Source organism: Bactrocera dorsalis, chromosome 4 (assembly GCF_023373825.1).
Source record: "Bactrocera dorsalis isolate Fly_Bdor chromosome 4, ASM2337382v1, whole genome shotgun sequence".
Classification (NCBI taxonomy): domain Eukaryota; kingdom Metazoa; phylum Arthropoda; class Insecta; order Diptera; family Tephritidae; genus Bactrocera; species Bactrocera dorsalis.
The window spans coordinates 72,775,147-72,791,560 of NC_064306.1; positions in this window are offsets into that span (position 1 = coordinate 72,775,147).

Genomic DNA, 16,414 nt, shown 5'->3' on the forward strand with positions numbered 1-16,414 from the left:
CGCATCTGTTTTGCTTATTGCAATGAGTGATCTAAAGAACGCGGAGGTTAGCATCTATTACCATTCAATTTGCTGTCACATATGTGTATGGGCCATTTCGAATTTGTCTCTTATTTTTTTTGAAATTTTGCGGAATCGAGTAAATTTTGTTGTTAAACGAATGAACGAAAACACTACACATCAATGAACATTAGAATAATAACTAAAAAAACTTCAAATAATTTAATGGACGACAAAAAAAAAGAAACTCCTTCCACCTAAGGTCCAAAGCAGGCCTTATCGCCAAATACAAGCGATGAGTCGGGAATATAGGCTCATGACACATGTGAGCATTTATAAGTACGTAAAGTATGACACCAATTTTTAAGGTAATTCAGATGTTTTTTATGTCATGTTTATTAACCCCAGTGATAGTGCGGGGTATTATTAAAAATAAATTGAACTTTCGTAGTTTTCATTTGGCGTCCCAGCTGATGTGGCTTTTATTATATGTAACTTTCATTTTTATTTCAGGCGAGTAATGCATAGATGGTACGACAAGTGACTCTCAGGTAAGGGTTGCTAATATGTTCAGTTTGAGGGATCTCTTATCAAGGTTACGCAAACCCACTTGAATATGTTTAATTAAAAGGAACGTGACTCACTGCAGCCATATGAGCACAACGTGTGACAGAAAATACACATGAATATTACTCCCAATCGGTATTTTGTTTAGGAATGCCATAAGCTACTATAATGTAGTCGAATGAGTCTACATAATTGAAGCACTTGCACTCTTCAGCTCGCTGCCTGCAGAAATCGGTGGAAATTAAACTTCCCCGTCTTATTATTCTTCTCACCATCTTGTCAGTTTTTATTAATTTATTATATTTAATATGTTTACCACAACAACGCTTAACAAGAATCACAAATACAAATTAATGAAGTATACAGTTAAAGAGAGGATGACGTGAGAAGTGGTTATAGAAGCCGCGTAGAGCTCACATTCAGATGTACAGCTTCTAACAAGAAATTGCCTTGATAGTAATTAAATGAACTTTGAAGACAATTTCTTCCATCTCCAGCAAATGAGCAAATTGCCTTCTCTGCTATTGTCTGCAAGGTCAGTGAATTTAATTTTAGATACCCATCGTAATTAGTCGGCAGTAGCTGGCCAACTGCTAAAGTAATGACCATTTGTGCCAATGACTTCTTAACCGAAAGGAGCTGGAGCAAAAACAATGGTTGAAATCGAATAACGGAATGCTGAGTTGTTGGTTGTGTCCAAGAAATCCAATTTCTTTTTTAATTAACGTTCTTATATGTAAATTAAATGTGCTCTTTAATTTATTTATATATACATATGTATGTATTTAGGGTGACTAAAAGATCTGACAAATAAATGGATAGTGTTTGCTTTTTAAAGGCTTTACAATTTTATGTACTGAACAGAAATTTGGATATTTTCAAGAGGTAAAGAGCAGATATAAATAAATACAAATGACTTCAACAACAATAAACACTGATTCAGCTGGTGGCATTCGGGGGTTTGGCGTGACAGATGGTGAGCTTCTAATGGAGTGGTTTAGAAATAAATACCAAATAGACAAATAAGCCGTTCAAAATTAATCATGAATGTGTTCATAGATTGCCATCAATGGTTAAAAATTAATATTATTTATGTGAAGAACTTTCTAATAAGTGTTCGATTGAATACAGAGGTTTTGAATACAGAGGAGAGGGGCATAGAAGTTTATAAGTTTTAGAATAAAATGTTTTATCGTATTTTCTTAAAGAACTGTACCGATAAATATTTTCATACAATAAAATTGGAAAATTGTTTTGTAGAGTCGAACCGTATTTAGTTTGTTATGAGGTAAAATATCAAAACAGTAGAAGGGAGTCAAGTAGAAAAGACCATAGCATATTTAAAGAAGAAAAACGCTAATGAAAAAATTGAACATCTTTATAGTATCGTTGTGTGGTATACTAGTTTTACATTTACATCTATTAACCAGTACAATATCCTGAGCACCAAAACAACGAATCCCATCTTTTGAAATTAGTAATTTCGCAAAATTTTCATAACAATCGGTGCATGCTTTCCTCGCCAATATCTTTAGTGGTGGAAGATACAGTTAGCGTTGCCATTGTTGTTGTGAAATGTGAAGTGGGATATTAGCGGCACTACCTAATCGGAATATTTCCGGCGGAACTAGATACGCTAGTTTGCATAGTCATAGAAGTGTTGTTGTTAACGATGGAGGCGAATTTGATGCAGACTGGAAAATCATAGGAAAATACCAAAACCTTTGACTCAGTTACTTCATAGACAAACGAAAATGTGTCTGCAGGCTATTAGTATACGCTTACGCGTATGAGAGAAAGCGGTTGCGGATTTAGTGGAGGGTAGGGGAGATATGGGGTGCAGTGCACACTGAAATAGAGTGGGTGAAGTGGGAATATTTGCATTGGTTTTAATTGAATGCATTGAAGTGTGCATAAGTCAATATGAATCTTGCTGAGATTTCTACTGTGTTGATATGTATGTATAGTGTTAGTATGGCTGGCTTCATTGGTATACAAGAGTGGATTGTTCCGTATATCAAAATGAACGTATTTAAGGCCATTTGAGGTCCTTCCGGAGGTGGGAGCGAATAATGAGAGGTTATTACTTTTTCGCTAAAAAACTGAAAGACAAATGAAAATTTAATGAATTTGATTCAGTTCTAGTAAATACAACATTGTCCTGGATAGCAAAAGTAACTTTCTGACGATGAACATTTTAAGAATAGAAATGTCCAAAATTACAATTTACTTAGATTCCGCTTTGTATTACTTCCCACTCAAAAATTTGGTGTCTACGGCAATATTATTTTCAAACAGCACTGAACCTCACAATACCGACATCATCTTCGACTACAGCTGCCCCATCAGAAACACCATTAGCATCACCACATCACCAACTAAAGTGACTAAGGTCTGCTGAAAAGCCTCTTTCGACGCCATAAAATCAAAGTCTCGATTATTTTACCAATCGATTGCCCCAAATGTGTAACGAAATCACTACTAAATTGAATCTTTAATACCCGGCTCCCTATGGCATTGTACTCGGGTGTGTATATTTGCATTTTGTTTTCTCAACGCCTCTCCTTTGGTGACCTCAATATTCGTTCCCCTTTTACTTGTTATGAGTAGTGTAAAAGGGTAAGAAATTCGGAAAACTTTAACAAGATTTTAGGCCACTGAATCATATCCTGTGTTATTTTGTACTTTACGTTCGGTTTCCAGTTTTGTTGTGTTTTTTTGGCGTACAGACTATGCAAAGCTTGTATGCAACATTTAATAAGCAAATTCGGCATATTTTGCATTTTTCATTTAATCTTCTTCATTTTCTTTAGGCGATATGTCTCATCATCATAGTGTTTTGTTTTTTAATTTTACTTAAAAGATCGGCCATGCAAAGGTTTGAATGAAACTGCTTAATGAATTAAAAAATAATTTTATAATAATAATAATGTTGTCCCACTGAACACTGTGTATTGATTCATTTCCAGCACTCAGGTCAATTATATGCCAACATGAATTAGATCTTCTGTTACGTATGCAAACAATTCTTCTAGTAAAAAATTTTTTGAAAATTATATTAAACTCCTTATTGCTTTTGTTGCGGAATCTTGAGAAAACAGGGATATTATTAACACAATCTGTACCTTCATATCATTTTTCTTATCATACAATTTGTTAAAGAACCACCCTACTGAATTCAAAGCCTCATAGTAAGCAGGCTGCTGCTTTCCAAAGTAATTTCAATATTAAATTTGAGCATATAAAGAACAGGGAAGAGGGTATGAAAAGCTTTCCTCAACATTCGGGTAATTTGTGGGTTTGTGATAGCTTACATAACACACGGATTCTTCATATTATCTCGTGCAATGTAGTATGCTCCCAACTACATTATTGATTGGCAGTGAGAAAATAATCGTAAAATATGGTAATATTTATGAGCACATACGATGTTAACTACGTGAAAACACTGACTCAGAAGCTTAATAATCAATACATCGGAATTGAAGGTAAGGAAACCTGTAAGTATGTATTCATATACATGTACACAGTTGTAAGGTGTGCAGATTTTTTTTTAAGTATTAAACAAGTAGCTTAAACTCACACAATGAAAGATCGTTAGGTTCAAGTTGCTATAAGGTTGCTGGTTGCCATTATGATAAAATGATATCTATTTCACATGAAACGTACAATAATCATATAGCGAGCTTTTCTGAGAAGATAGACGGATGAAGCAATATAACTGCAGTAAAATAGTCTTCCCTAGTTTATAACAACATATTCAAAGTGCATTAAAAGCACTTAATTATTGTAAATCATTGTACGAGCTTTGTTTCGTTATATACAAAATAAATCATTAGCATCCTCCGTAGTCACTGCCTAAGCACCTGGCCAATCCTACCCTTTATCATACTCCACCCTCTTTCTATAATTCACTTACCAATTCTCAGACTTAAATTATTCAGGATAATATTATAAAAAAGTCATGTACGATTCTAAAGGTGCTTACGCTGCTCATTATAGTGCCATGAAAGTTGTCTATAATACTGTTAAGTGCAGTCGAATGCGCCAGTAGAGAGCGCCAACAAACAACAACTGCCATCCATGATACTTTACACCCGCAACAGTAACAACATCTGCATCAGGTGTGGTCAAAAGCAAGGTTGGAATAGACGTAAAAGTGACGGCAATTTGTTGAAAGTGATGACTGCAGTGCAAATAGAAAAATGCGGCAACATCAATAATTCACGGTACACTCAATATGTGATGTTTTGATGCATAGATACACATATCTAAAAAGATTTGGTTGAAAACCCGAAAAGGAAGCTCGCGAGTGTGAACACGCTGTCAGCCGAGAAGAGTTGCCTTGGACAGGGCATATTAAGTTCGCCTCGAAGTTTGTACCACCCACAAAAAATCGTTGGAAACCATATAAAATGTATTTATAAATGATCAGCATGATGAACTGAGTCGGTTTAGTTCGCTGCTTGTACTGTTAAACATGTGAGTAAAATTATTTAAAAGCAAGTTCTGTAAAAACTTGAAGGAATTTAGCAAAAAGTTAATGAATTAAAATTAAATTCCCCATTTACGCTTTTAGAGAGTTCTGTAAAGATCTTTTAATGAAAATGCTGTAATTCAAATGACAGCAAGCTTTTAAAGGTAAGTAAAGGTGTATGTAAATATGCGTGCTTCAATCTTTATATTAAGACGGCGGTCTACTGAATTTCGTTTGAAGCCTTAATGGTACAACTTATTATATTGTTGTTATTTAGTTTGTGGTTTGTTTAGTTATATGTAAGTACTTTTTTTTATATGCCAATTGAGTTTGTTGACTTCTTCGTCGCTACGCCAGAGATGCTGTGATAAACAACGGAATTCCGTGCCAACCGACGGATGACAGCCGGGTCAAATGAAGCACGAGCAGACACAGAACTTATTGTCATAATGGTTTGGTGTTGCTGTTATTTCTATTTTTGAAATTTGCAGCAGGAGCTATTGATAGTGTTTCTTGGAATCAACAATTTAATGCCATCCTTCGTGTACATAACTTTTAACTAAAGTTTAATTTATAGAAATTCGCTATTTTTTTTTTAATTGCTTTCATTATACTCGGTGATCTGTGAGGCTTCCCTACTCACTTCGAATTGAATCGAAGGCGGGCGGATTTTCGACTATTTGGATTGTGTGTACCTGGCAACATATGCCTGTATTTTGTATTATCATATTTAATCAAATAGATTTCATACATGGTAACTGTATTAGCTATTTCCGTATGAGTTTGCTGGCGTGGTTATATGCTTTCGTTTGCTAATATTGATATTCTATGGAGGTAGCTTTCAGCACTCTATAATTGGATGAAATTTATTAATAATTATCTTTTTAACATTTAGTTTATTTTGGTGAGGTAAGGTTAAAACTACCCATCTTAATTAAACAGTAATAACTTGTTTTATTAATCTATTTATGGGCTATTAGCTTTTTTTTTTTCAAGACACAATTATTATTCAGTTCGAATAACTCGTTCCACGTCGGTAGTTTGTTGGCACATAAATTTATAGGAAACGATAGAAAAAGTTATATAACTCAAGGCTGTGCTTCGGACAAAAAATATTGTTGATAGTAAACAGAAATTTAAAAAAACGGCTACTTTGCGTCAATGAACGAAACAGGCGCAGACTGCTAACTAATTGCCTCTTCTCCGCTGATGGGTACTACATCGCGTGTACGCAATCTGTATGAAACACTGCCCATAGACCTTGCCGTTTTGGTTATTCACACCAATTTAAAGCTTTGAAGTTTGCATATTAAAACAATACCTCTTTAAAAGAGAACGATATAGGTTTCTAATGAACCTGGAATATTGAAACTCAATGACCAATGCTTCTATTATCGATACTTTAGAGTTTCTTAAATGTTTTAACAGTTAGAATATCGCCTTATCTAAATAATATCATACCATGGCATTTCTAACCATTTATTCGTAGAGACATTCCCTGATGACAAAATACCATATACATATTGTACTTCACGCTTGTTGAGCAATAATTGTTGTAAAAATGGCACATCAGCACAAAAATGTCAAAAACAACTTTTAGTTGTTGAACTAACAAATCGAACAGACACACTCTTACCCGTAGCCACAAGTTTACTTCAGCTCTTCTTTGACTGTCGTTGAATCATAAACATAAATTCCATTAAAAGTGACACTTTTGCTCTTCGCAAATTTCAGTGGACTTGCCGCATTGTACTGTCACACATGTTGCATCCGCATAAATAAATATATAACCGCATAGTGCTTACAACGCTTCTCTAAGTAATGCTGAAAGCATGTAATATTTCAAGGTCTCTCAAAGTACCAAAGTTCAAATGAATTAAAATTCCGCTGTGTGTTCATGTGCTTGTATTTGTAGGTGTGTGTGGCTGATTTGTACTATCCGAAAGTTGGAAAAATTTAAATGAGTTTTGAAAGGTCGTTATGCAAAATAACGGCAGAGGCACAGGGAATTTTGATGTGAAAGCCCTTGGTATTGCGAAGTTTTCACCTCTCTTCTGCTTTGAAATCTTCTACGGAACTTGTGTGAAACTGGCGCATTATGTCAGAGCTGTGAATGCGTCGAAAGTTTATGAACTTATGATAAGTTGTGGTATTTAATGGTGTTAAAAACAACTTTTGCTAAATTTTCAAATAACTAGCTTCCATTTAACAATAAAGTGTTCAATGTGTTTATTTTTAGTGTTTATTGCTCTCGGGTCAACAGTTAAGACAAAAAGTAACAGCGTGATTAATATTCGTATTTCTGCTGAACTAATGAGTGTGCAGAGTAGCTTGTTCTAAAGTTCTTGTATCATGTTGTAGGCAGGAATTTATATTGATGATCTTTCAGAAAATTTGTTACTTGGATTGTGAACTTCATTGACTTCCTGAATCTTAGAATCTTTGGTGCAGTAGCTCAGCATTTTCTAACCTAATAATTGCAAAGTAAATACAATTTATGTGAACAAAATTTGCACCAACTGTTTTGAAGTAGTATTGTTTCTAGTTGACTCTTTGACTAGTGTCGGCAACATTGCTGTCACTCATTTACTCAGTTATTGCTTGAGTAGTATTTTTCCAAAATTGAAATATATGCTTTAAATTCTAAAATTGAAACTACTAAAAAATAATTATTAGTAAGAATATTCTAAACAAGTTCAAAAGTAAAGAAAAATAGAAGCTATCACAAGTATCGTCCGATTAAAGCGTTTTGATAATTAAGGAAACCACAACTGGTGGCAGGTCGTTCGGGATACAAGAAGTCGAAGAACAAAACCACAATTTCCCGTCATTATCTCTATATTTCTGACCAAAAATACTGTAAACCAGTAGCCACGCACACTTCTCCCTTTTCGACTTAATCTACCAAGCCGATTCAGGTTGGTCTTAATTGCTTATGTTGCCACATCTTGGTCATATGTTCCGCCGGTTCGCCTGCTGATCTGTGGAGTGCGTAAATTTATGAGCGTTGAGGAAAATTACTCATCACTGTAATAAAATTACTGCATGTAATAAAGTAATTTACTGCTTTCAGACGAGAATTGCTGTTACTACTGCAGTTGTTGCCCCTGCGTATGTTGCTGCTATCCGCTCTTTTGCATACCCTGGTAGAGCAAAGCATTTTAATTAAAAGTAATCTTTGATTTATGCAGCCATAAAGCGTTATTATCCCAATGCAAACAAGTGAAAAATTGAAAATAAACGAGTTTACACCTGGAAGTCACATGAAAATGCAAAATTACTTGCAAATGCAATATGTTGCGTATACGCAGTGTCGTTTCTGCTTCTGTGTACAGATAATGGTAAAGGAATTGACATTACGCTTACCTGTGTAACCTAATCAATTCCACACAGTGTATGTGATAGGGCAACATATTATCGTTGACGAGACTACCTTTCGAGTGATTGGCATAGTTTTAACCTCGACAACAATTCAACAAGCAATTACAAAAGGATTTGTGGCAATAGCCGCAACAGGCAAGTGATTGCATGAGTGCCTCATTTCAGCAACCAGTTCATGTGTTAATTAGCTACAGGAGGTTTGGAAAGTTTTTAAAATCAAATCAAATCAGCTATACTTATATACTCAGGAAATGGAAAATGGAAATACACCACAACTCAACTATTGTCGCTTAGAAAGGGTACAAACTTCACTGATTCAAGAGACAGACATAAACATTGAATTTAAATTTCTTTCTGTGGAAGATAGTACAATAGGGAGAAGAAAATATCTTTGAATGATTGGACATACTTAACACTCTTAGAGCTACATTAAGATATAAAGTATGTATAATAACTAAATTCATTAATGTGTTGCAGACTAAAATTCTTTTCAATTTATCTTGCAAAAATTAGGCGAATTATAGGCAAACACAAAAGAGTCAACACTCATTATGCCACATAAGCGCCGTAAAAGCTTTCAGAATTAATGTCATGCAACCAAAAGCTCGCACTGCTTACTCAGTATAAAAGAGTGCAATTGAAATAGGAAAGAACGCAGTGTGCTTCTAACACACTGCAAGGCCTCAATTATTCACAGATGATGCAACACCAAACAGTCGTCGACCCTTAACGGTGTTTACGCTGCTGATTTAATACCAAGAATGACGCTCTCACACAACACTTTTGGACACCCACATGAGATAAATGCAGAGCTGCATCAGAAGGCGCCCGATGAGAATTGACCAAGGGAAGGTAGGCAACAGCAGGCAAAGATAAATGAAGGCAAGAAAAGCGACTAAATGCGGATGATGAGCGGCACAACATACATACTTGTAGTTTACGTAAATTCTCAACTACATTGGGGATCACTTCAACATGTAATAATATTTCAGTCTTGCAATGCATTGGTGGTGAGATTCAGTTTAAGGCAATTGTGCCTGGACACCGTTGAATAAGCAACTTCGATGAGAGACCAGGGTAATTTTTACATAATGAAATGGATTTATATGGTATTGCTAGCACCGCTTCTTATCGTATTCAGGATTCGAATTTTTTACACTAACATTTCGCTATGTTAAAGCATATGTCTGTGTCTAGAAGGGTACACCAAAAGTAAAGTAAAGCAATTACTTTATCTTTTATTTATTTAGTAATGCTTTCCCTGCTTCAATTGATTTCTGGGTGGGCTCTTAGACAAGATTACATTCTTAAGTCTCCCTTTTAAAATTATTGCTTTCTTATGTTTTTATTTTCTTTTTCCCTTTTGTGAGTGCATTCTCCAAAACTTTTATATATAGTTTTTTACACCGTCATTCAGTCATAATAAATATTATACTTATAATAGTCATAAATTGTGAGTATTATAATTTGGTCTGAGCATGCTCAGCTGAGCTTTTGCATAAATAAATGCAGAATACTCCTGGGGCTTTCACTATTTTCTGAATTAGTCAAACGCTTCGTATGATGTATTATTGCATTTCATTGCAGAGGAGGAATGTATGGATATGGATACCTTTCCTTTGCAAATTATTTTTGAAAAGATGATCAACATTCCAGAAATTTGTCCCATCAGCTTTCACCCTTTTGAGGTGGTCATTAGTAGTTCAAACAAAAATATACTACATATTATCTTATATATATTTAGGTTTTTTCATACTAGTATAGTTAAATATTTGCAAAAATATTTGAGTTAAGCTGCAGCTGAGTCAACATATCACCATAGCAAAGAGCAGAGGATACACAGAGTCATAACGTTTGATTACATACGAGTACTCACAATTACTCTAACAATTCATTTGTTGTTCTGATCGCCTGCAGTTTGCCACATCCAAACACAGCACTAATCAAATTCAGATGTAACAAATGAAGCGAGGACGTCATAATAACATAGTAAAAAGCTTTGTGCTTGAATTAGGTGCTGAAATGTGGAGGAACTGGCCAACCGCTACAGAGTTTCAAGGGCTTTGATTTTCTGACATTTCCATTAAGGGATCAATGATTTAAATGGAATTTGTTCATCTGCTGCCAGCTTTATACAATTTTTGATGACCCACGTTTTAAGCAATGTCCTTTTCAAGCGCAGGTGTGTTTGTCGCGTGAAGAACAAATCACTGTTGCTGAAAATGGAATTTGTTCACCTGCTGCCAGCTTTGTACAATATTGTTTTTTTTTACCATATTTTCGCGTGAAGAACAAAGCACTGTTGCTGAAACACAGCTTAAAAATATATTTTGAGTAATTTGAGTAAGCTTTCAAATATTCCTCAAAATTAAGTTTTTTCTTAACCAAGACAGCCCAAGGTGCTACTCTTATGTAGATTTCCTTGTAAAAAATTGCAAATATTTCTTCGGGATAAGGAAAATTAATTTAAAATAATAACGGGTGATCCAAGTTTATATACTTTTTTCAATTACATAAATTATGTAATTATAATGAATGAATATGTGGTTATGTAGGTATGCGATTAAGTCAAGACTTAGGGGTATGTGGAGCGTTGTTGGAGATTGGTTTGAAACTTCAAAATTTTTTCTTCAATTTGGATAATTTATGCAACCTCTAACAACTTCATCTACCTCAAACCACACATTTGAATATAAATGTGAAAAGAAGTACAATATATTATTGTTATGAATGCAGTAGTTCTATATGAAGTCCATGACATGAATAGCAACCGGATAAAATTCTTGAATCGAATCAGTTCATTTGACTTTTAGATATTTAACTAATATATTTTTCTTCCAGCTGCAAATTAAATCGAATTTTTTTCTCACAGCTGTAAATGAAATGAAATCTTACCTGGAGTTCTGTTTTCCGTTTTTTAATTGAAATAAACTTGTACGGACTGCGCCTTTATTATTATTAAAACTTAAGTTATTTGTTTGAAGTATAATTTATAAAATTAATTTCATTTCCGTGCAATCTAGGGATCTTGACTAAATTGTTGCGTATCTTTCGTCAATACCGACCTCTGTCGCAGATTTCCGGTGAAGTGGACTCCGAAATTAAAGTTCCTGGATAATGAATTGATCTAAATTTCAGTTTAAAATCTTCAGTAAAGATTCCACAATGAACTTACTTTTCTTAACTGAAGCAGGCATCATACATTTGCTTGTCTATCCTAAATAGTGGCCAGATGTCTAAGCCCAAATAGCGTTTTTTGCTATTGTGCTGAAAGATGTCAATCAGGTTGCTGCCATTATGGTATAGTTGCTATCCTTTCCTTTATCTTGGCCACATAAGCATCCAAATCATCTGAGAATTTGAGGCCATGAGGTTGTCATCAGGCATACAGATGCATAGTTAAGTCAAGGAGCTACTTTGGTCTACTCTCGATCTGCTTTTTCGTCTGCCTGCGTAGTTTTAAAATGAGAAAAGGTAAAAAATTAAATAAAGCGAACGGGATAACAAGGGTTCATCTTATTAGTTATGAAAAAATTTACTAATATTATTCTGGCCACAACAGGCCTATCTGAGTTTATATGTTTTATTCTAAGCAGTAATATATTTAAGTTGTCACTTAAAAAGTGTATGTTTATTTGTTGTATTGACGGTGGGTTAGGGCGTATGAGCAACATATACGCATAACCTTATATTTTTTGCTTTGGAGCGGGCGTTAGAAGCGCCGACATGTGGATGCATTTTGTATATATACTTGTATGAGTGTGTTGTGTGGCGCTGGCCATTTCGCCGCTATTAACATATTTTCGAAGTATTTACAATAGTGTCTTTGTTTATACAATTTGCAATAGTTAAAAGCGGGCATAAATTCATTCCAGCAGCGAGCTCTCGTATGCGTTCAAGTGTTGGTCTTTTATGAAATATTTGATGTTGTTGATGTTGTTACGTTTATCATAATTTTTGGGTTATCAGAAACATATTTGCTTTCGAATTTACTTTTATCTTATTCTTTGTTTTAAGAGGTCTCAGGAAATTTGTATGTATTAGAATCAAGGCGACTGTAGGATCTTTTGGTTAAAATAATTTTGGTTGTGGGCGAAGATACTATCTCCGAGCTCTTTGCATAATTTCACAAAAACAAAAATAGTGCTGAATTTTAGAAGCATTTTGTTTTCGTTTTTTCATTTTTGTGTTATAAGCGAAGCGAAGTGTCCTAGCTTATTCGCATTTAGACACGTGCAACATGCTGCCAAAGTCTGGTAAAGCTAGTGTACTTAGCACCTACTCTTGCGTCTCTTATCACTTGGCGTCAGTTGCGTGAGGCTGAGTTGCCACCATTGCTGTAGTTTTTGTGTTTTCATGTGCTATTTGTTGTATTTTGAGGTAGAAACAGAAGAAAAATGAAAACCTTTATTCTATCTGTTCTCCATAACTTTGTACGTATGAGTATATGTGCTAAGTTCCATTGGTTCATGTTTTAACAGTTTTCCAATGTATGTTTCCGAAATTTCCAAAAATTGCGAGTGCATAGCAAAAAATAAAGCTTTTGCTATGATAATCCTTGAATATGTAATGCCACTTTTATATACACGAAACAAATGTGAAATTTGTTAGCATTTGAAGAAAAACATGTTGCAATAAATTCAGAAAATTATAAAGTAGTTTTTGTAGGATAACTAAATATCGATTGTTGGTTTTAAGATACTGTCTATTACATAGTAAGTTTTGAAGTTATTATATAGTTGTATGCACCTCAGTTGCTGCCGTCATGTTGCAGTATTCATCAACTCCCTTGAGGCTCCACCAGCGAAAACTGTGCGCGTTCATTTCCTCTTTCGCTCTTGCTTCCAAACCGAGCATGAAGAGAAGCGCCTGCATACTTGGGTGAGGGGCATTTAAATATTTTGCTTTGTTGGTATTGCTTTTCTTTGGGTCAAGGATACTGCGTCCACGCAACGTGAGTGTGTTGATGTGTGTGTTGGGTTTACATAATGTATATGCTGCTGAGTTATTTCAAAGCTCGTTCATTTCCACCTAAATTTCAAAACATTTTCCTGTTTTACCTCTTGGCCGTACCACCAGCGTTTGTCATGCTCTAGATGTTTTATTATTGTAAGCGCTACACCGCTGACATTGATCAGAAGTGATGGCATTTTATGGCGTTCTCATTTGCTGATGTCGACGCGAGCTGGCAGCAGGGCTTTATAACCTTTCAATGCCTTCATACTTCTTTCTGCACTGTTTGTCTTCTTTTTGCCTCTCCCTGTAGTTGAAGCATACATATTTCGCTTGAGGTTCTTAACTGGTTTATGTTACATTTATCATAATTTTGTGACGCTTTTCGCCCCTGCGCGCCTTTACCCTACATCTATCACTTTGTGGGATTTTGAAGTAGCAAAAAGAGCGAAACCAGAACTTCAAATAACTGTGTAAATAATTTTTATACCCTGAATAGGGTATAATAATTCTGCCACGAAGCTTGTAACATCCACAAAGAATCGTCAGAGACGCTATAAATCTAAACGATGAGTCGATTTAGCCATGTCCGTCCACCTGTCTGTGTACATGCGAACTAGTCCTTCGGTTTTTGTAATATCAAATTTTGCAACCGTCCTTTTCTCAACACAAAGCTGGTCATTAGTCGGAACAGCCGATGTCGAACTTTTATAGCATTTAGTAGGCCATACGAACTGAAAGATCAGCATCAACAGCTTGTATGGAAACCTGTGTCTTTAAGCAAATGTATAATAGAAATGTTTCGCTTTCACTTAGAAGAACGTGTAAACTAAAAATGTTAGGAGTCCCAAATAGTCAGTATCAGAAATTTGAACGTATTTCAATCACGAAAGTTTTCTGAAAGCACGGATCAATTATTTGTTTTTGGAAAAAACCACAGATTGCGTTAAAGTTAATAAAAGCGACTTTCAAACTCGTTCAGTTTCCTGCTTGCATTTGCTCTAGAATACTGACGGTTGATGTTTCTTGCCTCTTGGCTGACAGTTAGCTGTCACCGTAGCATTGTTTGCTCGTCGCTTTGTGAGCAGCTGAGCTAGTTTGGTCGCAAGGTTGCTTTTGGCCACAGAGCAAACGGACGAAGCGCGGACTGATGAAGCTAGTAGCAGAGTGAGAAAGAGTTATCCCTCACAGAAGTCATTTCGCTGCGTTGTTGTGTGTCAAAGTAAAGTTTTTCACGTTTTCGCACCAACAACTACAACTGGTCGTCCGAAATTTTTTAGAATTTTTGCTTGTATTTAGTTTATGCAGTAGCTGTCGTTGCCATTATTACCGCTATTTGCATTACTATAGTTGTGCGTTGTATACAGTTTAAATTTTGCAAGGCTGGATACAGTTGCAGTTTGACATTGTGGTGCGACCAGTGGAGACTCCTTTGAATTGCAAATAATATACGAGTAGAACTTTCACAATTCTTCTTTAATTAAATGAAAATAGGAATGCTTAAGGGGTATAACTCATTCTTTAGAGGTTAGTGTGAAGTCTAACCCTGCGACTGGTGGCCACAGAGTCGTCACTTCAAACCACAAACCATTTGGCAGTTTTCTTGATAGAACATTTCTTCATCAGATGTAATTAGTCAAGGTCAGCAGCCACCGCAGAAGCGGTTGTACCTACACCGGTGCAAAATTATTTGAATCTCAAACCAAATAAAATACAAGAACAAACCTTTGGTCACTTGATAATTGAAACAAAGAACCACAAAAGCTGAATCTTCAACAAGAGTATTATTTGGGTTAATGTTAAATATATCGATTATTTTTCATTGTCAACATCAAAATTAGCTCTGTAGTAAATATTATTACAAAACTTTGAAAACTAAAGTTTGGCTATGTTCAAGGAGTGGTGCTCTCTACTTGTATGGTTGCGATTTTATGGCGTTTACTGTACAACTGTCATTTCTGGACGAACCTGCATTAAATTTTCTTTCATTTGCAATGAACGCGAATTGATTCATGCGCTGTTATTGTATTTTGCAATTTCATGAAATTCATTCATGTGGCTGACCTGGGAAAATTGTGCCTCACTCAAATGCTTCTGTACAATGCTGCATTTATTTTATGGAAGGCCAAAAAAAATTCGAAATTTAGTCACGGCCAGTGTTGCTCACCACTATCATTATATAATAGAGAAATTTAGCCAACAAATTTAATTTTAGTCTTGGAAAATTATTATATTGTTTTTGGACAACATGCTGATTTAAGAAACTGAAGAGTCTTTTTACTGCCGTTGGCTCACAGGCTCCATGGCAGCTAATTTGCTCGCGAACCACAAGCGGAATCGCTGAGTTCACATCTCTAAGTTTTGTTTTCTTTGCATGAATCGCTTGTGGTCGCTGAGGAATTTCTCAATTTCAATGTAATTATTCGTCTACGGCTGGCTGAGTAGGCGAAATGAAATTGGCTTCGATTGCAGTCAGTGCAGCTTTAGAATTTATTTTACCGAACGGCTTCTTGAACAAGTGTGTTAGTGTGTGGGCTATGTGCTTTAAGCTTCTAGAGCAGTTTGTTTTGTAAAGTAAATACTTCTCGCTGAACTGATATCGCCTGATTGCTTCTTGAACTTTCCATTCATCCCCATGAAAAGGTGCATTGCTGCCGTCCGAACAAAAAGAGAAGTCTTCAGTCGAATACCAAACTTTGTAGTGAATAGTGCTGCTAATGCTAGATTGAGAGCAGACGTTGTAAATCTTATGAAAGTTGTTGGCCTTAATATAAGTTTTATTCGTTTGCTGATTGCCTTGAGTTTTTCAAAGGAGAGGGTGGATGTAGTAACTCCGAAATAGACATTACGTGATTAATGTTAATTAGAAATGAATGTGGAAGCGCGTACGACAGTAAATATACAATAGTTTTGTACTTGTCATTATATTTTTATACCTATATATCTTTTGGATCGTTGGTCGTTGCCTCCGCTGCTCATGATTTACCGTAAATATACAAGTATATTATACAATATTAATCACGATTACGCACCTTT